At 35.3% G+C, this 24,927-nt stretch overlaps 2 long non-coding RNA genes across 2 annotated transcripts in view; both read left to right on the top strand.

Moving 5' to 3' along the window:
* The window catches only part of LOC116564101, a 215,321-nt gene that overhangs the window by 125,987 nt on the left and 64,407 nt on the right, over nucleotides 1–24,927 (top strand). The window lies entirely within an intron of this gene.
* LOC116564102 lies at nucleotides 2,087–5,037 on the top strand. The gene is made up of 2 exons (XR_004274723.1): nucleotides 2,087–3,428; nucleotides 3,473–5,037. It is a non-coding gene; the product is annotated as an uncharacterized LOC116564102 (long non-coding RNA).

Genomic DNA, 24,927 nt, shown 5'->3' with positions numbered 1-24,927 from the left:
TTTTTAATTTTTTAGAGACAGGGGTCTCGCTATGTTGCCCAGGCTGGAGTACAGTGGCTATTTACAGGCGTGATCCCACTACTGATCAGCACGGGAGTTTTGACCTGTTCCATTTCCGACCTGGGCCGGTGCACCCCTCCTTAGGCAACCCAGTGGTCCCCCGCTCCCGGGAGGTCACCATATTGATGCCGAACTTAGTGCAGACACCCGATCGGCATAGCGCACTACAGCCCAGAACTCCTGGACTCAAGCATCCTCCCACCTCAGCCTCCCAAGTAGCTGGGACTACAGGCACGCACCACTACATCCAGCGTGACTTTTAACATGTAAAAAATAAGAAGAATTAATCTGAGTCTGCAATTCTCCCAAAATAATATAGGTGAGATCTCATGGAATGTTATTCCTAGGTACCATGTGAATTTTTCTTGTATGACTTCATTCAAGTTGCATGATACCTAGAAGAGCTTCTTTGGACTCTGTGGGATCTTTTTCTAATTACAGCGAACATAAGTTGTTATTTATTTTGGATTCTTTTGCTTGCATTTTGAAGAACTTCAGGGAAGAGAAACATAAAACTATAAATTTTAGTACAAATCATTTATGAAATGTTGGTTGTGTTCATATTGACATGCCACATTGTCCTTGTTATATTGTAGGCTGTCAATGTATATTTAGATTGACTAACTTCGCTAGTTTATTATTATCTTGTGATACTGTTTTCCAAAATGTCTTTATATGCTTTAGAGGTCATAAATTATTTTTCTGGAATAGTTTTGAAATGTAATTTTAAAATAGGCATGAAATCAAATGAAAACAATAATTAATACTATTTATTATGTCTCTATGCTAGGCACTGTGCTAAATATTTGACTTAATAATTCACATTTCATTCTTATAGTGGCCTTGAAATTGTTTTTAATCATATCTATTTCTATTTTACCAACAGAAAAACTGAAAATCAGAGAGGGTATGTGTCTTAATTAATTTCTACTACTTGCAGGTAGCAAATTCAAATTTAGGTTTGCCTGTCTCAACAGCACATACTCTTAGTCATTATGTTATCTAACTGATTAGAATTCATGCTTTTTTAACCATTCCAGGTCCATCGTTTATAATTTGAAAATCTATTTACAAGATAGTTGTGAACTAGAGAGTAGTGTTTTATGTAAATTTCTTGATTTAGGGAATAGAGTGGCTGAAAATATTTCTACATGACTTCATTCATTCATTTATCCATTCAACCAATTTTATCTTATGTGTCTTTCTCTGAAAGACAATAGTCTTGGTGCTCAAAATAATATAAAAAGATGTTATACTCAGAATTTGCTTTTAGAAACTTATAGTTTATTATAGGAACTCCTGTATAGTGTAATTCAAACTGTAAAATATAATATGAAGTTGTTAGTTTATGGAAGAAAGGGACACTATTTAAATTTTGATTATCCCCCAAACTTTTCCACATATACAGTTTAAGTTCTACTCACATTTTGCTTTATAATTGTTTTCTAGATTGCTGGTAATCTGTGACTGTCAATTTAGCAGTTCTCCATCATAATTTGTATTTTTGCTACCACTGCGTCTTCATTATGTAACCAGTTAATATTGTCCACTGTCTTCTCATATTTTACATACATTAGAGCAGTATAGCCTTTTAAAATTTTTATTTCATTTCAAAATACATTATTTATAATTTGTATTTTTTATAGTTAAACTGTTTATTAATAATAGGTTACTATTGGATTTTTTTTTTTTTTTTTGAGACGGAGTTTCGCTGTTGTTGCCCAGACTGGAGTGCAATGGCACAATCTCGGCTCACTGCAACCTCCGCCTCCTGGGTTCAAGCAATTCTCCTGCCTCAGCCTCCCGAGTAGCTGGGATTACAGGCACGCACCATCATGCCCAGCTAATTTTTGTATTTTTAGTAGAGACGAGGTTTCACCTTGTTGACCAGGATGGTCTCGATCTCTTGACCTCGTGATCCACCCACCTCGGCCTCCCAAAGTGCTGGGATTATAGGCGTGAGCCACTGCGCCCGGCTACTGGATTTTATAGCTTTCCATCTTCAAAGCAGTCAGACACACACACACACACACACACACACACACACACACACACACGCACGTTTTGTTTTTCAGCTCACTGATCTTAATTTACTTGCAAAGTCTGTAGGATTCACATTGCTGAGGTTTGCCTCCTGGGCAAGGAGAAAATAGTCTTCTGGGCAAATTATAACATCCATTAAAGATTCTAATCTATTCTGTTTCTTTTCTTCATCTTTAGAGAGCTCCTCCTTTATATCATTATATTCTTCCTTAAATACCCGTTAATAACCATGCTATCTTTACTTTTGTCAAATTTTGGGAAGCATCTTGTGCTAACTCTTGAGGTGGCAAAGAATAACTATAACTGATTAGGTCAAGCCACAAGAGATACATATTAAATACAAATTAATATGCCTTCAAGTTTATCATCCCCAAAATATAAATATTGAATTTTAAGAATATTATATTTTTCCTAGCCAAATTCAATGTACAAGGAGAAGAGTACATGATAAAACAGCATATGAGAGATGAATGCCAATTACCACCCAAAGGACCAAACACAAATTTTCAGAAAGAGTATAATATACAATCAGGAAACTAGAACAAAATTGTGTTTTCATTGTAGAGAAACAATTTAAATCTTGCTACATTTACACATGTTTATGGAAAAACACATAGCTGAATGACTGTCAGTACAGATGGATTTGTCTATAAATGGGTAAATTTTGGAAGGATTTTAATGATCCACTCTACTTTCTTTTTAATGAGCTACATCAACGTGTTTACCTCAACAATGTAATGAATTCAGAGAATCTTGAACTTGAATCCTTATTTTGGTCTCTTGTGCTTATGTGTAAAATTATATCCTTTATATATCTACAGGAAAAGGATACATTTTCCTACTGTTTTTTTCATGAGTATATTAGAGTAAATAAAAACATGATGAGTATTATGAAAATAAATTATTAACTTTATACCTACTATGCTGGTCATAACACTTCAGGATATTAAAATATAAAATATAAAGACCACAGTGGTTTAGTGTAAAGGAGTTTCTTCACATGTTAAATATTTATAACATTTTGAAATTAAAAATCTATAATTGTACATGAAGAGTCATAAGAAAAGCAGGTCATCCTATTGATTAGTTACATAAACTGTATGAAGATCTGGAGCATGGAGATCTGCAAGGCACATGTCAATTTATACAAAAACTCCAGATATTTTATATTTTAATAGCTCAAATTTCTGATCCACAATGACGCTGCTTACACTACTAAATAACAACATTTACTAATTTAATAATTTTTTAAAGCACTCAGAGACAAACCTAATGGGCAGTATAAACACAGTTTATCAGTGAAACCTGAAAAACTGGATGAAAAGGTTTAGGATTATAAAATTTGAAACCTGAAAAACTGGATTTAAAGAATGTTTAAGATTATAAAGCTCATTTGATATTTGTTGTGTCTCAGGTATGCGATTTCAGGTTGTTTTTAATGTCCACTAGGCTCATTCAACTTTATAGAGTATTTTATTTCTATAGTAGTATGTTAATGGATGAGGGTTTCAGTAACACCAAGTAATTTACTACAGACAGCAACTATTGCTATGCATAAATGGCCAAAAATTCAAATTGAAGTCTAAGTAATGAGTTTAATGAGATTTCCTGTCAGAAAGTGAATAAAGACTAAGCTTACTTCCAGAATCTGTGGGCATGGAAATATCCCTGTTTGACCCACATCTGTATCATAGTTAGATACTATCACATGCATCTTCAAGGAGTGTGAAACAAATTATTTTTATCTTCATCTAAAGATAGAGGAAATGAGTAAGTTATTTTCAACTTTCTCTCAGTTTCTGACACTTATACAGTGACCCGAAAACTGAAAATATATCTCAATTTACAATTCCAGGATAGAGACATAAAAAATGGAAGAACTCATCAAAGCATTCAAAGTTCCTAGTTGAGTTCTCTAGAAAGGACAGGGTGGCAAGTATTTAGACAGTTTTTCTGTTACTATGATCTAATGGTAACTAATGATCATAGAAAATGTGTTAGGTATCAATCCAAAGGGCTTTTTAGATAACACCTGAAGCCTCAACTCACAGCCAGTATCTTAGCAGTCATACATATACACCATTAATTTCTGTGTATTTTCCTCTTGTACATAGGCAGACTTATTTTTCCCTTGTTTTCTCATTCATCAAGTGTGCCTTAATTGCCCAAACCATCATTTTTATCAATGGACTATACTATCTGTGAGTCAACAAGCCATAAACTGAGCAAATCTATCAGTTAAAAAATTATGCAGTGACTCAAATTGATGATCCAGTTTATTTTTTCGAGCATCCTCATTGATCTCATCTATGAATCAGTTTGCTGCCAAATATGTATATGTGTGTTTCAGTTTCACTATAAGTTAAAGATTCATTTTTTCAGAGATTTCGGTAAACCATCCTAGTTGACTTGAAGGAACTCTTCCTGAAATACTGGTAAGTAAATATAAGTTTTGGAAGTTTGCTTAGGATCTTATTTGAAATAAAGGCAAAGTTTTAAGTTGTCATTTGGATTGAGGATTCAGAAAAGTAGTATTAACATTATGGTGAAGAATATTTCTAGCATGTTTAATTACAATATGTGGCTAAAGTAAAACAAATAGGCAATAACAAATGATTACATACTTGGAACAAATGAGAAATATTCAATTATTAGAATTTTTGTTAAAATATTAACATTATTATCAGTAATCTTTAACATCATAGGTTCAGCCTTTTATCAAAATTTGAAACTAATTTTATAATGCTAACATCAATTCTACAGAACTCACCAATACAGCAGGAAGTTATTCAGTTTTTATATCTACATTGCATTTGTATCTATCTTCAAATTTTATTGATTCTTTACAGAATTAATTTGCCTTTCTGTTGGCTACTGTAAACATGTTTTGTTTATACCCTGCAATTAGAAATAAATAAATAAATATTCTGTTAACTTATGATACTCGGTTCACCTCATCATCCTACATGTGTACCTCTTGTCCCTTCAAATCATCTGGTCCCAATAATCATGAATCATGCCAACAAAGAATATGTTAGTTTTCTCTTAAAGCTGTAACATATTACCACTGAGTTGGTAGCTTAGAAAACACATATTTATTTTATTATAATTACAGAGGCACAAAGTTTCACTGGGCTAAGATCAAAATGTCAGCAGAACTGTGTTTTATTCTGGAAACAACAGGAGATAATCTATTTTCCCAACTTCTAGAGGATGCTTGCATTCCTTTGCTCCTGGCCTCATTTCAGTAGTTACATCATTCTGACCTCGGCCTCCACTGTCACACCTCCTTCTCTGACTCTTACTCTCCTGTTTCCTATAAGGACTCCTGCAATTATTTTGAGCTCACCTAGATTGTGCAGAGTAATCTCAAGAGCCTGAAATTAACTACATCTACAAACTCCCTGTTGCCACATAAGGTGAATTCACAGGTTTCACAGGTTTTGGCAGCCATTATCTGCCTAACCAAAAGAGTTAGGCATGTAGGAAGGGTTCCAGATATTTTTTAAAGAATTGAATAGAAGATTTTCAGTTTTATGCATATATGTAGATTTCCTATGTTATAAATGGTGTTTACAATGTAAATTTAAACTGGCTTTTCCTGGCTCATATTCTCATTTCTCTACATTGCTATGCACTTATTTATTGTTACTGGTTTTTGTTGATCTTCTCTAGAATCTGGCATTTAAATAAATATTTGTTTGGGGAATGAAGCAACAAAGTTAGTTAAAACTTTTTAATATTAGAAGAATAAAATAAATTATCCATACACATTTTGGACATTAATAATATTTTACTTAATTTGCACAATTAGTCTTTGGAAAATGTGGATGAGAGATGGAAAGCATATGTAGTTTTTATACATTTTTTCTTAAGAAATTACTCTGAGTTTTAGCACTTAGATGGTGATCTTATTTTTCTTTTGTTTTGGAAGATATGGTTATTTATTAAATGGTCATTTTCCCCTACACTAAAAGCCATAAAATCTTTTGAAATTTGTATATTGTCCACAATGCTATTTTAGTGGAGGTTCTTTTAAAGGTTTATAGTAACAAACCAAAAAAGAGATATTTAACCCAGTGACTGTTTCATCCTTTGCATAGATGAGAAAAGTGACTATGTACTTATCTGCCTCCTGAGTGGCTAAATTTTTGCATTTCAATGTGTTTCTATCATGTACAGTCCTAATAAACTATGAGAGTTATGAATGATTATGAGAGGTACAAGTTACTTTCTCTCCTGACAATATACAATTCTTTCTATTTTATCCTCCATTTATATAAATTTTATACATGTCTTATCTTTACATACAAAGATGGGAAGAAATAAGCAAGCTGATACTTATTTTGTAAGTATCAGGTCACAAAATAAGTATAAGTAGATAATACATACTGAGCTCCTTCTGTATGCTAGGCACTTAGTACCTCATAATATCTACCCATTTAATCCTCAAAGCAACCCCATGAAATAGATACCTTTAAGACCTGCTAGTTTACAATTGTGGAAACCTGAAGACACAAAGCTTAAGCAACTTTCCCAAAATTGTATTAATAGCCACTAATGTGGAGGAGTGATTAGCATCTAAGCCAAATGACTTCAAGTCCACATTCTTAGCTGAAACAGAAATCTATCTTTATTAAACATGCGACATGGAGCTAAGTTTCTTCATCTATATTCTGTAAATTGGTCATTATAATAAACATTATAAGATTCTTAGTTCCCAAAAACTAACAAAAAAGGAAACAAAAGACAGCCTGTGATGTAAAATGTAAATGTGCCAAGTAGTTTAAAACTACGGACTTTACAGCATTTAGTCAAGCTTACGATAATTCCAAACTACTCATGAACAAATTTCTGAAGGATATAAAGGTGAATTAGAGACTGCTGTTGCCATTGTTGCATTGTTGTTGCCTCAAAGGAACCCACATTCTAGAAGGTCTGGTATGACTTATAGTAAATCTCCATATAGCCTATGAAATATTGTTAATAACATTTTCAACCCTTCTGTCCCCACAAAAACAGCCTCATTAGTTTTATGCATATGTATATATATATATATATGGAGAGAGAGAGAGAGATTTCCTATTTTATAACTGGTTTTACAATGTAAATTTGAAATTTTTGATTTTTCCTGGCTCATTTTCTCATTTCTTTATACTGCTATGCACTTATTTGTTGTCTATTGTTTTTGTTAATCTTCTCTAGAACCTGGCATTTATTTATTTGTTTGGGGGAAGTAGTTTAAAACCATGGGCTTTCAAGCATTTAGTCAAGCTTATAATTAAATTTCTATGGCAAATTCTAATGTGAAACAAAGGCCTCAAAGATATCTGTTCCAGACCTGCAAGACACATCACAAAGTTGTCCTTGTTACTAGTGTAGCCTTTACTTCATTGCTATTTTGGAAACTTAAAATCCATCTATTCCTTTGTACTTAAGTTATTTTATTAATATTTTTGATGCATTATTCCTATTGAATAGGGGTCATCTTCAATATTCCAGCACCCAATCCTAAGAATAGTGATTCTGATTTGTAATTACTACCTGGTAACTGGGACCTGACTGCTTGCTGAAAGAATTTGTCTATGCTGACACCCTGCTAACTGACCATACTTTGTGAATAGACTCCAGTCTGCTTCTTAGTGACTGACATCCTTTGACTAGCTCAGTTGAACTTAGTTAAACAAAAATTTATTGAGTGTAAAATGATTTAATATCCAGTCTCTGGAGTCAAATCTTGGCTCCATCATTTACTAGCTGTGTGGCTGTGAGGCAGTAAGCAACCTTTGTGATTCCAGTTTACTTGCCTCTAAATAAAATAACAAAAACAAACCAATGAAAACAAAAGCAACACAAATATTTGGCCTATTTTATGCATATAAACTTAAGAAAAAAATAAGAGAATCAGTACCCGAAATGACAAAATCAACAACTGTGTCACAATCCATGAGAATATAGAGGGAAAAAAAGCAATATATTTATGCATATTGCCTTCTTTTCATATCTATCCAAGATTTTATATTGGAAGTGTCATGTCTGGCATGATACAGGATCTAGTAAGACTGAAATTAGACAGAAGTAGAAGGAAGAACTGAGTGAATGCAGAAATCTAAGAGACATAGTTGTAGGGAGAAAGCATGGTCATATGTGGTTTGATCAGGAGACATGTCAAAAAAGGAAGGAGCCAGCATGAGAAACTAAGTTGAGTTACCTAGGAAAGCAGGTGAGATGACTGGAGACTGCACCTGGGACAAGCTATGAGTAGAGACATTTAATTATGCAGGTTGACTTCTCTTCCCTCAAGTCACTTTTAATGAGCTGAGAGTCTGAGGTGGCTGAGATTCCTTTGACAGCAGCGTCGTTTGGTTCACGTTCTGCCCAGCGTCTAACAGGAGAAGCAAGGTCTCTAGAATCCTGTGTCCACTGTAGTGTCAGAAAGTCACAAAATCATAGAAAATTCTCTCATTTTCTTTTTACATTAGAAGACCAGTTTCTATGCTGTCGTACTTTTCTTTCTGAAAGTTTCAAATATTTCAAGGATTCTATTGTGCAACATGGATAAAGGGGAAAACATTCTTGGTGTACCACCTTTTTGTTGAGATATATACTGTCATCAAACAAAGTTTTATACCCACATGGGTCACACATGAGAAGCAAGGTAAATTTCTAATTTTGTTCTGGATAAAATTGAGAAATTGCTGGAACATCAGTTGAGATCATGATTTTGCACATATGCTGCAGTGGCTTTGATTCCAGCTTATAGAATTTTATTTAACCTGGGAAGATAAAACATTCTATTCTTTCTCAGATGAACAGGATATCAATTTTAAATGGTGGGCTCATGGTCATATCTTCTTTTCCTAACATATAGGAGATGTTAGAATGTTGGTGTGGCACTCACACATGACACATGGGGGCTGGACTAGGGTGGGGCAATGGGAGTATAAGTAAGAGTTTCCTAAAGTTCTTATCAAGTATAATCAGAAGTAAATGCAAAATAAACCAGCTTTTATGTATAGTTCTCACTATTCCTGAAGGCTATTCTGGATTATATCATTCAGCAAGCTTCCTTCAGGGCCATAGCTGCATCAAAAAATCAAGGAAAATTTCAGTTCGGTGGCAGGATTGCTGTACATATTAGAAGTGATTAGCTGCATTCATGAATCCATAATCACACCTGCAAATGAGGAATGAATCTATAGAAATAGGAAGAATTTTCAGACCCATGAATATGCATGCAGTGTGTGTTGCCAGAAATATCATAATAAAAATAGTTTGTAAGTATCCAGGATCCAGCAATACTGCTGTTATTTTCCAGATGTCAGAACTCAGCCATTTTGACTAAAACAGATAAACCTGAAGTTCAGTATTGAGAAGTCACCATGCATGGTCTAATTTCTGAAAAGCCAGTTTTAGGTGTGTAGAGACACATAACTACTCTGAGAATTGGCTTCAGTTGTACCAAGAAAGCTCAATACCCTCTTACCCTCTCTATATATCCTCTCTCCCAAAATAATACTTATGTGTTGGCTAATGCCTGGACTTTTATTTATTAAAACTTTACTTTTATTAAGGCTATGTTTATAATTTTTAAATGATAGAAAATACCCCATGCCCACAAATTTAAAACAAACCATGCCATCAGTCTTTTAGTCTTAAAAATATAAATTACAGATTCTCTCTTAAGTGACGTTTTTAATAGAAAATATTAGAGATAGCATGAGGTTTGGGAACTTGGGTTAAATATATGTTTGTAATATTGTGATTAAGTCCAGATGAATATATTATATACACCTGAAGACACACAGTACTTTCTGATTCTCTAACCCATTTATAAGATTGCCTTTACACTTGCATTACTTTCTGAATAATGGCAACTGAGAATTTTGGATGTATACAAATAAGGCTTATTCAGAAACAAATACCACCCACACTTAACTCATTGGGAAGTTAATTTTCTTTTATCCTAATTACATTGGTTTCTTATCTCTAGATTTAAAACTTAAATTACCAACTTCTTTGTGAATCATATATTGATGTCATAAATACTCATTAGTGTTACAAACCTCTTGGGGGAAAGCAATGGTGAAGCCTTAGAAATATGTAGTTTTATGGAACACTGATTAACCCTATAAATATGTGCCAAAGAGGAGATTTTTTGGGAAATGCCTGTTTCATTTAAATCCTTACTTTGTATTCTAATAGATCACCTTGCTGTCTGGAGAAGACAAACTAATTAAAATAATAAGAGCTATTTCTTTCCTTTAACCAGTTATGTGTCTCTTTTGAAAAATAGATTGTCTATGGGTAAACCTTCACTTTATTTTACCTAATTTAATTAGGATATGAATTGAGTGATGATGCAATATGATCATAACAATGCAAATATTGAGATATTTATTGAGTCTTAGAATCAGAATATCATAGAATATAGGAAGAAGGAAATTTAAATGAATATCCAAAAAATATTTTTAAGGACTATTCTGAGCCAGTTACTGTTCAATGATAAAGATAAGGAAAGCTCTGCCCTTTTAGATTCCACAATATAGAAAATGAAACCGACTAATAACCAGGTAGCACACAATATTATATGGTGCCTGATATAGTCTGAATCTGTGTCCATGCCCCAATCTCATGTTTAATTGTAATCCCCACTGTTGGAAATGGGGACTAGTGGGAGGTGACAGGATCATGGGGCAGTTTCTTATGGCTTAACAGCATCCCCCTAGTGTTGCTCTTGTGATAAAGTTATCATGAGATATGGTTGTTTAAAAGTGTGTAACACCTGCCTACCTCTCGGTCCTGCCCCTGCCATGTAAGATGCCTATTTGTGCTTCACCTTCTGCCATGAGTAAAAGTTCCCTAAGGTCTCCCCAGAAGCAGATGCTGCCAAGCTTCCTGTAAAGCCTGTGGAACCATGAGGCAATTACCTCTTTTCTTGATGAATTATCCAGTCACAGTGATTTTTTTTTTAGATTTTTTTAAATTGCATTTTAGGTTTTGGGGTACATGTGAAGAACATGTAAGATTGTTGCATAGGTACACACATGGCAGTGTGATATGCTGCCTTCCTCCCCATCACCTATATCTGGCATTTCTCCCCATGCTATCGCTCCCCAACTCCTAACCCCATGCTGTCCCTCCGCTATTTCCCCACGACAGACTCCAGTGTGTGATGCTCCCCTCCCTGTGTCCATGTGTTCTCATTGTTCAACATCCACCTATGAGTGAGAACATGCAGTGTTTTATTTTCTGTTCTTGTGTCAGTTTGCTGAGAATGATGGTTTCCAGGTTCATCCGTGTCCCTACAAAGGACACGAACTCATCGTTTTTTATGGCTGCATAGTATTCCATGGTGTATTTGTGCCACATTTTCCCTGTCCAGTCTATCATCGATGGGCATTTGGGTTGGTTCCAGGCCTTTGCTATTGTAAACAGTGCTGCAATGAACATTTGTGTGCATGTGTCCTTATAGTAGAAAGATTTATAATACTTTGGATATGTACCCAGTAATGGGATTGCTGGGTCAAATGGAATTTCTATTTCTAGGCCCTTGAGTAATTGCCACACTGTCTTCCACAATGGTTGAACTAATTTACACTTCCACCAACAGTGTAAAAGCGTTCCTCTTTTTCCATGTCCTCTCCAGCATCTGTTGTCTCCAGATTTTTTAATGGTCATCATTTTAACTGGCATGAGATGATGGTATCTCAATGTAGTTTTGATTTGCATTTCTCTAATGACCAGTGACTATTAGCATTTTTTCATGCTTCAGTCATAACAATTTCTTTATAGCAGTATGAGAATGGACTAATATAGGAAATTGGTACCAAAGAGTGAGACATTTCTATAAAACCTGAAAATGTGGTAGCAGCTTTGGAATTGGCTAATGGGCAGAGGTTGGAAGAGTGTGGAGGGGTCAGAGGAAGACAGAAAGATAAGGGAAAACTTGGAACTTCCTAGAGACATTGAATGGTTGTGACCAAAATGATGATAGTTATATGGATGGTGAAGTTCTATCTGAGAAGATCAAAGATGGAGATGAGGAACTCAGTGGAAACTGGAATATGGGTAACTTTTGCTATGCTTTAGCAAAGAGCCTGGCTGTATGATAGCCCTGCTTTAGGGATTTGTGGAAATTTGAACTTAAAAGTGATGAATTAGGGTATCTGACAAAAGAAATATCTAAGTAGCAAAGAATTCAGTATGTGACCTGACTGCTTCTAACAGCCTAATCATATGCATAAGCAAAGAAATGACCAAAAACTCAAACAGGAAGCAGAGTGTAAAACTTTGAAAAAATTTATAGCCTTGCCATGTGGTATAGAAGAAAAAAAAAAAAAAAAAAAAAAAAACATTTTCAGCAGAAGAATTCAAGCAGGCTACAGAAATCTGAATAACTAAAATGAGCCAAATGTTAATAGCCAAGACAATGAGGAAGCCTCAAAGGCATTTTAGAGATGTCGCTGATAGTCCTTCCCATCTCAGACCCAGAGGCATAGCAGAGAAGAATGGTTTCATGGGCTGGAATCAAGAGTCAGCTGCTCTGCATAGCCTTAGGATATTGCTCCCCACATCCAATTTGCTCCAGCTCCAGCCATAGCTCAGTGGAGCTCAGATAGAGCTCAGGCCACTGCTTCAAATAGTGTAAGCCATAAGGTTTGGCAAATTCCATATGGTGTTAAGCCCATGGGCACACAGAATGAAGGAGTTAAGGCTTAAGAACCTCCACCTATAATTCAGACAATGCATGAAAAAGCCTAGATGTCCAGGCAAAGGCCTGGTGCAGGGACAGAGCCCTCCTAGAAAACCTCTACTGGGACAGTGCAGAGGGGGAATGTGAAGCTGGAGCCCCCACACAGATTCCCCACTGGGACACTGCCTAGTGGAGTTGTGAGAAGAGGGCCACCATCTTCCAGACACTAGAATGGTAGATCCACCAGCAGCTTGCACCCTGCCTCTCGAAAAATATAAGCACTCAAAGCCACCCTTTGAGAGTAACTGCAGGGGCTGAACCCAGGAAAGTCAAAGGGCAAAGCTGCCCTAGGCCTTGGCAGCCCACTCCTCACATCAGTCTGTCCTTAATGTGGGACATGGAGTCAAAGGTGATTATTTGGGATCTTTAGGATTTAATAAATATCCTGCTGGATTTTGGGACTTACATGGGGGTGGTAGCTCCTTTCTTTTGTTGGACTCTCCCATTTGGGATGGAGTATTTACCCAATACCTGTACTTCCATTGTACATTGGGAGTAACTTACTTACTTATTTTTGATTTTATAGGCTCATAGGTAGAAGGGACTTGCCTTGTCTCAGATGAGAATTTGAACTTTGGACTTTCGAGTTAATGCCAGAATGAGTATGACTTTGGGGATTATTGAGAAGGCATAATTGTATTTCAAAATATGAGAACATGAAATTTAGGAGTTGCCAGAGGCCAAATAATATGGTTTGGATCTGCATACCTGCCCAAATCTCATGTTCAATTGTAATCCTCAGTGTTGGAGGTGGAGACTGATGGGTGGTTATTGGATCAGGGTAGCAGTTTCTAATGGTTTAACGCCATCCTCCTAATGCTGTTCTTGTGATAGAGCTTTCACAAGATCTAGTTGTTTTAAAGTGTGTGGCATTTACCCCCACCTTGGTCCTACTCTTGCCATGTTAACACACCTGCTTGCACTTTGCCTTCCATCATCAATAAAACCTCCCTGGAGCCTCCTCAGAAGCAGATGCTGCCATGATTCATGATACAGTTTGGTTCTGTGTCCCCACTCAAATCTCATCTTGAATTGCATCTCCCATAATTCCCATTGTTGTGGGAGGGACCTAGTGGGAGATAATTGAATCATGGTAGTGGTTTCCCTTATACTGTTCTCATGGTAGTGAGTAAGTCTCACATGATCTGATAGTTTTATAAGGAGAAACTCTTTTCACTTGGCCCTCCCTTTCTCTTTGCCTGCCTCCATAAGTGGAAGACCCAAGTTGCTCCTTCTTGCCTTCTGCCATGATTGTGAGGCTTCCCAATCATGAGGAACTATAAGTCCAATAAAACCTTTCTTTCATAAATTGCCCAGTCTTGGGTATGTCTTTATCAGCAGCATGAAAATGGAGTAATACATTTCCTGTTCAACCTGTGGGACTGTGAGCCAATTAAACCTCTTTTCTTTATAAATTACCCAGTCTCAGGTATTTCTTTATAGCAGTATCAATGGACTAATACAATTCTTAATATCATAAGAAAAATTCAACAACTCACAGGATGCAGCAACTGTGGTGATATATACTGGGGACATGTAAATCAGTCTTGTGAGTAGAGAGTGGTAAGGGACAGTTTTCCAAAGAAAATTTTTTAAGCTGAGAGCTGTGGCATAAATAGAAAACATCAACAGAATATTCCGAGAATGTTAGAAGTAAATCATTGTGTGAAAAATGGTATTTCATTAGGGATACTCAAATGTACTCTTTACTGAGGAGAAGAGAAACAGAGCACAGTCTGAAGTAAAAAAAAAAAAAAAAAAAAGAAAAAAAAAAGGACCATATAATGCAGATCTTTTTAAGGCATATACAAGGCTTTTTAAGGACATATACATGTTTAAACTAGCAGAAAACATTGTATAATTTTAAACAAAAGCTACTATGCTTCCTCAGGCACTCTGAGACCAAAGGTAAGATTTCTGTCAGTACTTAGCTTACCAGTCAATACTCAGTAGCAAATAGATGTTTTCTTTTGCTATCTCTCTGCTTCTATTTCTCTCTTTCCCCTTCCTTCCTCCATTCTCCATTCTCCCTTCATGTCTCTTGGGTTTTCTTTATAGCTCTTTCTGTCTCACATATTTATAAATGTTTCCTAATGGATAGGTTAAAAAAATGAGTACTAACATTTATTGATATACATTCAAAGTCGTGAAAGAAAAAAAAGTCAAGCAAGAATCTATTTTTTAAATGTTTTTTTCCTCCCTCTTAAGTCCATCAGACAAGAATCTTATATTCAGCATGACTGTATTTCAAAACTTAAGGTGAAATAAATAATTTCACAGATAAACAAAAACTGAAAGAACTTGTCGATAGCCTGTTCACTGTATAGAAGATAGTAAAAGGCATTCTACAGACTGTAAGCAAGTTACTCCTGACCATAATTTGAATCCATATATATGTATAAAAAAGCACTGATACAGGTGATTTTGTAATTATAATAAACAGAATATATGCCATCTTTAAATGATACCTCCAGCTTTGTTCTTTTTGCTTAGGGTTATTGTGGCTATTCAGGCTTGTTTTTGGTTCTATATGAATTTAAAAAAATTTGTTTTCTAATTGTGTGATGAACGTTATTGGTAGTCTGATAGGAATAGCAATGTATCTGTAAATTTCTTTGGGCCGTATGGCCATTTTAACAATATTGATTCATGAGCATGGAATATCTTTCTATTTGATTGTGTCATCTCTGATTTCTTTTGAGCAGTGTTTTTGTAATTCTTATTGTAGAGATCTTTCACCTTTTGGTTAGCTATATTCCTATTATCTTATTCTTTTTTTGTCTGTTGTGAATGGGATTGCGTCTTGATTTGGTTCTCAGTTTAAATATTATTGATGTATAAGAATGCTATTGTGTTTTATACATTGATTTTTTTTATCCTGCAACTTCACTGAAGTTGTTTATCAGCTCAAGAATTTTTTGGGCAGAGACAATGGGGTTTTCTAGGTATAGAATCAAATCATCTGCAAACAGGGATAGTTTGAATTTCTGTCTTCCTATCTGGATGATTTTTATTACTTTCTCTTCCCTGATTTCTCTTGGCAGGACTTCCAGTAGTAGGTTGAATAGGAGTAGTAAGAGAAGGCATACTTGCCTTGTTCTGGTTTTCAATAGAAATACTTCCAGCTTTAGCCAGTTTAGTATGATGTTGGCTGTGGTTTTGTCAAGGATGAACCTACAACCATGTGATCTTCATCAAAGCAAACAAAAATAAGCAATAGGGAAAGGATCCCTATGCAATAAATCATGCTGGGATAACTGGCTAGCCATATACAGAAGATTGAAACTGGACTCCTTCCTTATACCATATACAAAAATTAATTGAAAATGGATTAAAGACTTAAATATAAAACTGAAAAATATAAAAGAAAAAAACTCTGGAAAATAACTTAGGAAATACCACTCTGGATGTAAGACCTGGCAAATAATTCATGATGGAGATACCAGAAGCAATTAAAACAAAAATAAAAGTTGACAATTGGGACCTAATTAAACCAAAGAGCTTCTGCACAGCAAAAGAAATGATCAACCAAGTAAACAGACAGCTTGCAGGATAAGAGAAAATATTTGCAAACTATGCATTTGACAAAGGACAATATCCAGAATCTATAAGGAACTTAATCTAGCAAAAAATAACCTCATTAAAAAGTGGGCAAAGGACATGAACAAACACTTTTCAAAAGAAGACATATAGGTGGCCAACAAGCGCATGGAAATGCTCAACATCACTGATCATTACAGAAATGTAAATCAAAACTACAATGATATACCTTCTCACATAAGTCAGAATGGCTATTAAAATGTCAAAAAATAACATGCTTGTGAGGTTGTGGAGAAAGGGGAATGCTTTTTATACTGTTGGTAGGAGTGTAAATTAGTTTAACCATTGTGGAATGCAGTTTGGCGATTTCTCAGAGAACTCAAAGCAGAATTATCATTTGACCCAGCAATTCCCTTAATGTGTATATACCCAAAGGAATTTAAATCTTTCTACTGTAAAGACAGATGCACACCTTTGTTCATCACAGCACTATGTATTCATAATAACAAAGACATGGCATCAACCTAAATGCCTATCGATGATAGACTAGATAATGAAAATGTGGTACATATGCACCATGAAATACTATGCAGCCATATAAAGAACAAGCTCATGTCATTTGCAGCTAAATGGTTGGATACAGAAGCCATTATCCTAAGTGAACCAAAACAAGAACAGAAAACCAAATGCCACATGTTCTCACTGATAAGTGGGAGCTAAACATTGAGTACATACAAACACAAAGAAGGTAACAACACACCAGGGCCTACTTGATGGTGAAATGAGGAAGGAGGGTGAGTATCAAAAAACTATTCATCAGTTGCTATGCTTGCTACCTGGGTGGTAAAATAATCTGTACACCAAATCCCTGTGACATGCAATTTGCCTATAAAGCAAACTTGCAAATTGACCTCTGAACTTAAAAGTCAAAAGAAAAGCAAATTAGGCTGAATGAAAGAAGCCAGTTACAAAAGACCATATATTGTACATCGATATTTATAATGAGTGTCCAGAATAGGTAAATCTATACAGATTAATAGTAGATTACTGATCGGATGGTGCTAATGGAGTTTAAAACAATGGGGGAGTGATCACAAATGGATACATATTTCTATTTAAAATAATAAAATATTCTAAAATTGACTATGATAATAGTTTTACAAATATGAATATCATTAAATATCATTGAATTACATTATTTTAATTAATGGGTTTTATGTGAATTATATTTGAAAAAGCCATTAGCTAAAAATATAGCTTGCCATATTGATCAAACTATAAATGAAGCATATTATCATCTGAATAGATATAGAAAAAGCATTTGAGAGAATCCACCATCCATTTCTGGAAAAATATTTCAACAAATGAGTTAAAGTGATGATATGTTTTGGATCTATGTCCCCACTCACAATTCACCTGGATTTGTAGTAATTTTCACCTGTCAAGGGCAGGACCAGGTGGAGATAATTCAATCACAGTGGCAGTTTCCCCCATACTGTTCTTGTGATAGTGAGTTCTCATGTGATTTGATGGATTTAGAACGGGTGTTTACCCCTTTTGCTTGGCACTTCTTGCTGCCACCACGTGATGAGAATATGTTTGCTTCCCCTTCCACCATGATTCTAATTTTTCTGAAACCCCCAGCCATGCTGCACTGTGAGTCAATTAAACCTCTTTCCTTTATAAATTATCCAGTGTTGGGTATGCCTTTATTAGCAGCATGAGAATAGACTAATTCAAGCAGTAAACTTTTTCATTCTACAAATCTACAGCCAAATTTATACTTTATAGTGAAATAATGTGTGTTTTATTATAATGTCAGGAATAAGGAAAGACTTTCTGTTCTTGAAGTTTCTATTCAACATGGAGCCATGTGTTGTTCTAGCCAATATAGTAAGTCAAGAAAAATATATAGAAGTCATCTAACGGAAAATAAATAAAAGTAACTTCATTACAAACAACATAACAATATTTGTAAGGTATCTAGCAAAATGTACAAAAGTCTTCTACAACTAATAAGACTAATAAGTGAGTTTAGAAAGGTTGTTGGAAAAAATAAATTGTGTCTATATACTAACAGTGAACAGTCAGAATTTGAAATAAAAAATACCAATTCTAATCAAAATTCCAGCAGGTTTTGTTCCTGGAAACTGACAAATTCTAAAATGTACACAGACATTCAGCAAATTTTGGATAGGCAAACAGCTTTATAGAAAACGCTTTGGAAGGCCATTTGCAGTGGCTCACACCTGTAATCCAAGCACTTTGGGAGGCTCAGGAAGGTGGATTACCAGGTCAGGAGTTCAAGACCAGCCTGGCCAACATGGTTAAACCCTGTCTCTACTAAAAATACAAAAATTAGTGAGGCATGGTAGTGGGTGCCTGTAATCCCAGCTATTCAGGAGGCTGAGACAGGGAATTGCTTGAACCTGGAAGGCAGAGGTTGGCAGTGTACCGAGATCGCACCACCGCAATCCAACCTAGGTGACAGAGTGGGACTCCATTTAAAAAAAGGCAAAAAGGAAAGAAAAAAAAGTTCTTTAGAGAAGGATTAAATACACGCAATTTCAATAATTATTTTAAATTAATGACCACATCAAATGATGTTGAGGATGTGGAGGAACTGGAACTTTCATACACTGCTGTTGAGAATGAAAATAATACTACCACTTTAAAAAATGGAGCAGTTTCTCATAAAGTTAAATATACTGTCACCATAAAATCTAACTTTTTCATTCTGAAGTATTTACCCAAGATAATTGAAAGCATATGCCCATATGGAGGCCTGTACATCATAGCAATTTTATTTGTAATAGCCAAATTTGTGACAACTCAAATGGCCAAGAACAGAGAAATGGAAAAATTATAGTAAATTCATATGATGGACTATCACCCAGAAATAAATAAGAATAAAATATTATTATACACAATAGTATATATGAATCCCAAAATGTTTATGTTTTGTGAAAGTAGCACAACTGTATAATCCCATTCACATAAAATTTGAAAATATTAAAACTAATCTAGAATGCCATAAAATAAATCTATTGTTTTCATGCTGTGGTGTAGGGTGAATGGTGAGAGCAGGGATCTACCAGAGTTTTGGATTGTAAAGAGGCATAGAGAAGTTATTGGGTATGATATATATGTTTAGTACATATTGATTTTTAAGATGGTTTCACAGGTGTATGCATATGTCAGGCTTACCAAATTGTACACATTAAATATGTGCAGTTTGTTGTATATCAACTATACCTCAATAAAAATATTTTTAAAGTATTTGTTTTAAAACTTCCTTACCAGTAAAACAATGGAATCAAAATATTAACATGGTCAAATTTGTAGGTTTAAATATACACTGAATGATTTCTGAAGGAGTGGAGTGGCAAAAATGATTTACAATTTAAAGTGTTTTCCCTATAATTTAGGGAAGAAATCATGCTTAATTGATCTAGTGGTGATTTTAGATATTTAGAGATATGTGAGTGGTATATAGATATATTTAGGAGGGACTTTGTGATTAATGTGTGAGTAATGGATGTGAAGCAGTTAAGGATTCCTAGAATTCTCATTTGGGAAACTGAGTAGATGGTACTAAGCATTAAAAAAGTCATTTTAGTCAAATAAATGGAAAGAATTCTGTGACAAATTTAGAGAATCAATGTGAAGTTGTATAAGATTGTAGGACATACACATCAGTAGAAAGATTGAAACAGATGAGAAAAGCTAATCATAGATACTCATAGTCGAGATTGTTAATAGGATATCAAAGAGATGAGACGTAGGGTTCCTTCATTACAAGGCTTTTCTACAATTCATTTCAGCAGTCCCTTGTAGTGCTGGAGTGGGGTGTCAAGGAGTTGGCTGTCTGGTTTCTAGGTGCATATTCCTCATGTAATATACCTCTTATCAAGTATATGCATCTACTCTCCAGTATCTCTAGTAAATAATTATTATGCCTCTGCTTGAAACTACACTGTGACAGGAACAATTCTCTGGCAAGAGCTGTCTCAATCAGCCAGTAAATTATTGAAAGATTCTTTTTTTATGTTAAATTCAAAATTTACCCCCTTATTAATTCAATTAGTGTATTTTTAAGACCTACTATGTTGAAGTCCTACATAAAACACTATGATTAGAAAGAAAAGGAATTTTTAAATGTACCTGCCCTTTACTGATAGCCTACTGAATTCATAGCTTACTGAATTTCAAAGATTATTCTTTCTTCATCAGAGCGCAAAATTTGAGGTGCATATATTCCACATAACAGTTCTTCAGGCATTTTACAACAATGCTCAAATCCTTCCTAATTTTACTTAAGCTAAATCTCTTCACTTCCCCAAATTCTCTTCAAACACCATGTCTGGAGTTCAGTGTGGAAGTTATTGTGTGGGTATCCTTCATTTTATTCATACTGTCCTAAAAGTGTGTCACAAAATTATGATAACCAATTCAAATACAGTGTGCAAATATTAGTACAGTCTAACATGCTTTTAGATCATGTGGCAAGCAAAATCACAGTTGTCTCACATTGAGCTCCTAGAAAAATGAGTATGGAGATATGGAAAAACATCTAATTATGGTTTAGCGTTCTTCTAGTCAGCAGAATCACCTCTAATTTAAGCTGAAAGGAGATTATTTAGGGATATATAGATAAGTCGCTGAACCCTTGGGAGGACTAAAGTAACAAACAAACTTTAGATTGAGCTTCCTGAAATGACTGTCAGCCATACTGTAGCACAAGTCCTCCAAAGGACTACAGCAATTACCACAATCAGGAAGCACTAAGTCAGCAGGGGGCCGCAGAACTGCCACAGCTCCTAGTGACGTAAGTACATAATTTCTGCCATAGATCAGACACTGCTGAATTAGGAACTCCCACGCCAGCTGCCAGTTTCAGGATATGCTCTTACTGCCACAATCAGCATGAGAAAAGGGGATAGCCCATTGTGTATCTCTTTCCCTGTGTAATTCAGACAGAATCAACGTCATAAACAGGGACATATGTTTTCCAAAACCCAAATCACTGAAACACATCCTACAGCCAGTGAACCAGACAAGGCAGCTTGATAGATTTCACTCTGTAATGATGAGATTTAAACTCTCCAAAACAATCAATGTAGGAACAGAGTGACAAACAGATATGGGGTAAACTGATACCCATTATTATCTATCTCATAATTTTTCAACGTCAACATACATGTATTTACATATCCACATCTATCTATATCTATGAAATTCAGATACAAAAAAATGCATTCCCACCTATCTTGGTCTCAGGTAAATCCCATGACTCCTCTCTCGAGCCTTCCCCAAAGGGACCTATGGTCATGTACCAGAGTGACTGTACACTGAGCAAAAGGTGGTAATCAGAACTTCCAGGACTTATAGGATATTCATCTTAAATTCAGATTAATTTCCAGAGATCTGGAAAACCACTGTGTGTTCCACTGATCAGTTTGAGCCCCTAAGTCAACAGATCAATGGAACTGTGATTCAAGTCAGTCTTACTGTGGTTCAGTGTGCCACAGACCAATCCTTTATGGTTATGTTTACAGTTTTAGCATTTAGGGTGGTAATAACTGGCAGAAAACCACGTGGGGTTTCCCTGACCAGTGTGAGGATTTTATGTTATGAAGGGTCAAGTAGAAGTCTCTGAAACAGTCTTTGTCCCTCTTTCTACTTTGTAAGATGTCAGTAATGCACTCCTTGGAGGAAATAACAGATGTATGTACCGAAATTAGAGAATGAAAAATGCAGATGCAATGATCCATATCCTGTTTTTCTCTATATTTGACCCATGAATAAGCCAGATATATTATGAATAAGGACTGTTATCTTAAATGCAGTCTGATAGTAATGCCAGTCACAGCTCCAATTCTAGATATAATGTCTTTATAGTAGCAGATTAACAAGGCTGTTCGTGTCTATTATCCAGTTACTGACCCAGAAAAAAATACTTTTCTTCTCATCCTTATGAGAATAATTAGAAGAAATTTGCCAGAATGACAGGGAAAGGTGTCATGTCTTAATGCTACGTCAGGGATACCATTCTGTCATAACATATTCTAGAGAGATGCTGATCACCTGATTATCTTACAGAGCATCATGCTCACTCGTTACATAGGAAACAGTATGCTGATATCACCTAGTAAACAGGAAATAGTAAGAACTTGAGATGCAGTAGGATTCTGTACCATATTGATTTTTTAATAATCTATCATGTATGTAATGAAGTATTTAAGCATCTTTCAACACAATCTTATCATATAGCTTAAAGTTTAGCTGCGAACAGTATTATTTTAGTGATTCAATGGGGGTATGCTGTACCATTTACTCTATATCATGAAATACATTGCTGTACCTTGCAGCCCTGACACAAACAAAGAGACACAAGCTTGGTGTGCCTCACATTTTGAATAATAAACACATTTGAAAATGCTGCCCTGATTCATTTGCTGGTTTACCTATAAGGCTCAGCACTGAAAGCAAAAAGAGGAAAAAAAAAAAGCTTCAATTCTGAGCTAATGTTCATTTTGCCAGCCACTTCGGCTTTATGGCCTAGTAGATCCAATGGCATTGGAAGTATTGTGATAAACAGAGAAGTTGCATAGAACTTCTGGAGAGCCATCATGAAAGGGTAACAGCATAGATTTCTAAGGTTCTGAAATAAAGCCATGTCTTCTTCTACCAATACCTATTCTCTATTTGAAATGCAGCCCTGCCTTGTTATTGGGAGTTTGTAGAGTGAACACCTGTTCATAGGACACCACAACTATGCAACTTGTATTGTACATTATGAATTATTGTGTGTGATCTGATTCACTGAACCATAAAATTGGATGTGCATAGCAGCATTCCATTGTGAAATGAAAATGGTATATATTAGGCTTGGTCACATAGGTTCAGGAAGGCACAAATAAACTGTATGAACAGATGGCTCAGAGTCCCATGGTACTTGCTCCTGCTGCTTCACTGCCTCTCCCTCTGCTACTGATATGACCTCATGGGGAGTTTCCCATGATCACTTAATGAAGTAAGAAAAAAATTGAGGCTGCTTTACTGTTATATTTCCAAGATATACTGGTACTGGCTGGAAGTAGACTGCTAGTGCATATGTCTGTGCTCCATAAAAACCCTTGAAAACAGTGGCAAAGAAAAATCCTTTTAATAGTTCACTTCCTATGGAAGGAGGGATGGCCTGATTAATGCATCTACAGTGATTGATTAGAGGCAGCTAATGAATGGGCTTCTATCTAAGTTTCTGATCATATTTGGAAAAAAATAGAAGAATATTCTCCAAGGATTTCTTGGAAAAAGGAATACAGACATACCTTTTAGAATGCACACAGTATGAAGATATTTATATCCTATCTAAATTTCCACTAGGAGAAAGTCCGCTTTGATGCAGAGTATCAATAATCTGGTAGACAAGGTGAGCCATCCTGTAGATAACAGTGTATCTTTTCCCCTAGTCATATTGCTTTTTTTATTTTAATTTTTAATTTTTGTGGGTGCATAGTAGGTGTGTATTACAGGGTACATGAGCTGTTTTGATATAGGCATGCAATGTGAAATAAGTACATCATGGAGAATGGGCTATCCATCCCTTCAAGCAGTTGATTCTTTCAGTTACCAAGGATCCAATCGCACTCTAAGTTATTTTAAAATATACAGTCAGGTTATTATTGACTATAGTCAACCTGTTGTTCTATCAGATATTAGGTCTTACTCGTTCTTTTATTTTTTGGACCCAATAATCATCTCCACCTCCCCTCTACCCTACTACTATTCTTCCCAGCCTCTGTAACCATCTTTCTACTCTCTATGTCCATGAGTTCAATTGTGTTAATTTTTAGATCCCACAAATGAGTGAAAACATGTGATGTTCTTCTTTCTGTGCCTGCTTATTTCACTGAATATAATGATCTCCAGTTCCATCCCTGCTGTTGCAAATTACTGGATGTCATTCTTTTTATGGCTGTATAGTACTCCATTGTGTATATGTACCACATTTTCTTTATCCTTTCATCTGTTGATGGATATTTAGGTTGCTTCTATATCTTAGGTCCTGTAAACAGTGCTGCAACAAAGATAGGAATGCAGATATGTCTTCAATATACTGATTCCTTTCTTTTAGGTATAAACCCAGCCATGGATTGCTGGATAATGTGGTAGCTCAATTTTTAGTTTTATGAGGATGCACCAACTGTTCTCCATAGCAGTACTAATTTATATATCCAGCAACAGTATGCAAGCGTCCCCTTTTCTCTGTATCCTCACCAGCATTTGTTATTGCCTGTCTTTTGAATATAAGCCATTTTAACTAGGGTGAATGATATATAATTGTAGTTATTATTTGCATTTCACTGATGATCATTGATATTGACCATCTTTTTATATGCCCTTTTGCCATTTGTATGTCTTCTTTTGAGACATGTCTAATCAAATATTTTGCCCATTTTGATTAGATTATTAGATTTTTTTCCTATATAGTGGTTTGAACTCCTTTTGTATTCTGGTTATAA

This window comes from Sapajus apella, unplaced genomic scaffold (assembly GCF_009761245.1).
Source record: "Sapajus apella isolate SASKATOON/1434 unplaced genomic scaffold, GSC_monkey_1.0 scaffold36, whole genome shotgun sequence".
NCBI lineage: Eukaryota > Metazoa > Chordata > Mammalia > Primates > Cebidae > Sapajus > Sapajus apella.
This window is presented reverse-complemented; position numbering and strand designations above follow the sequence as displayed.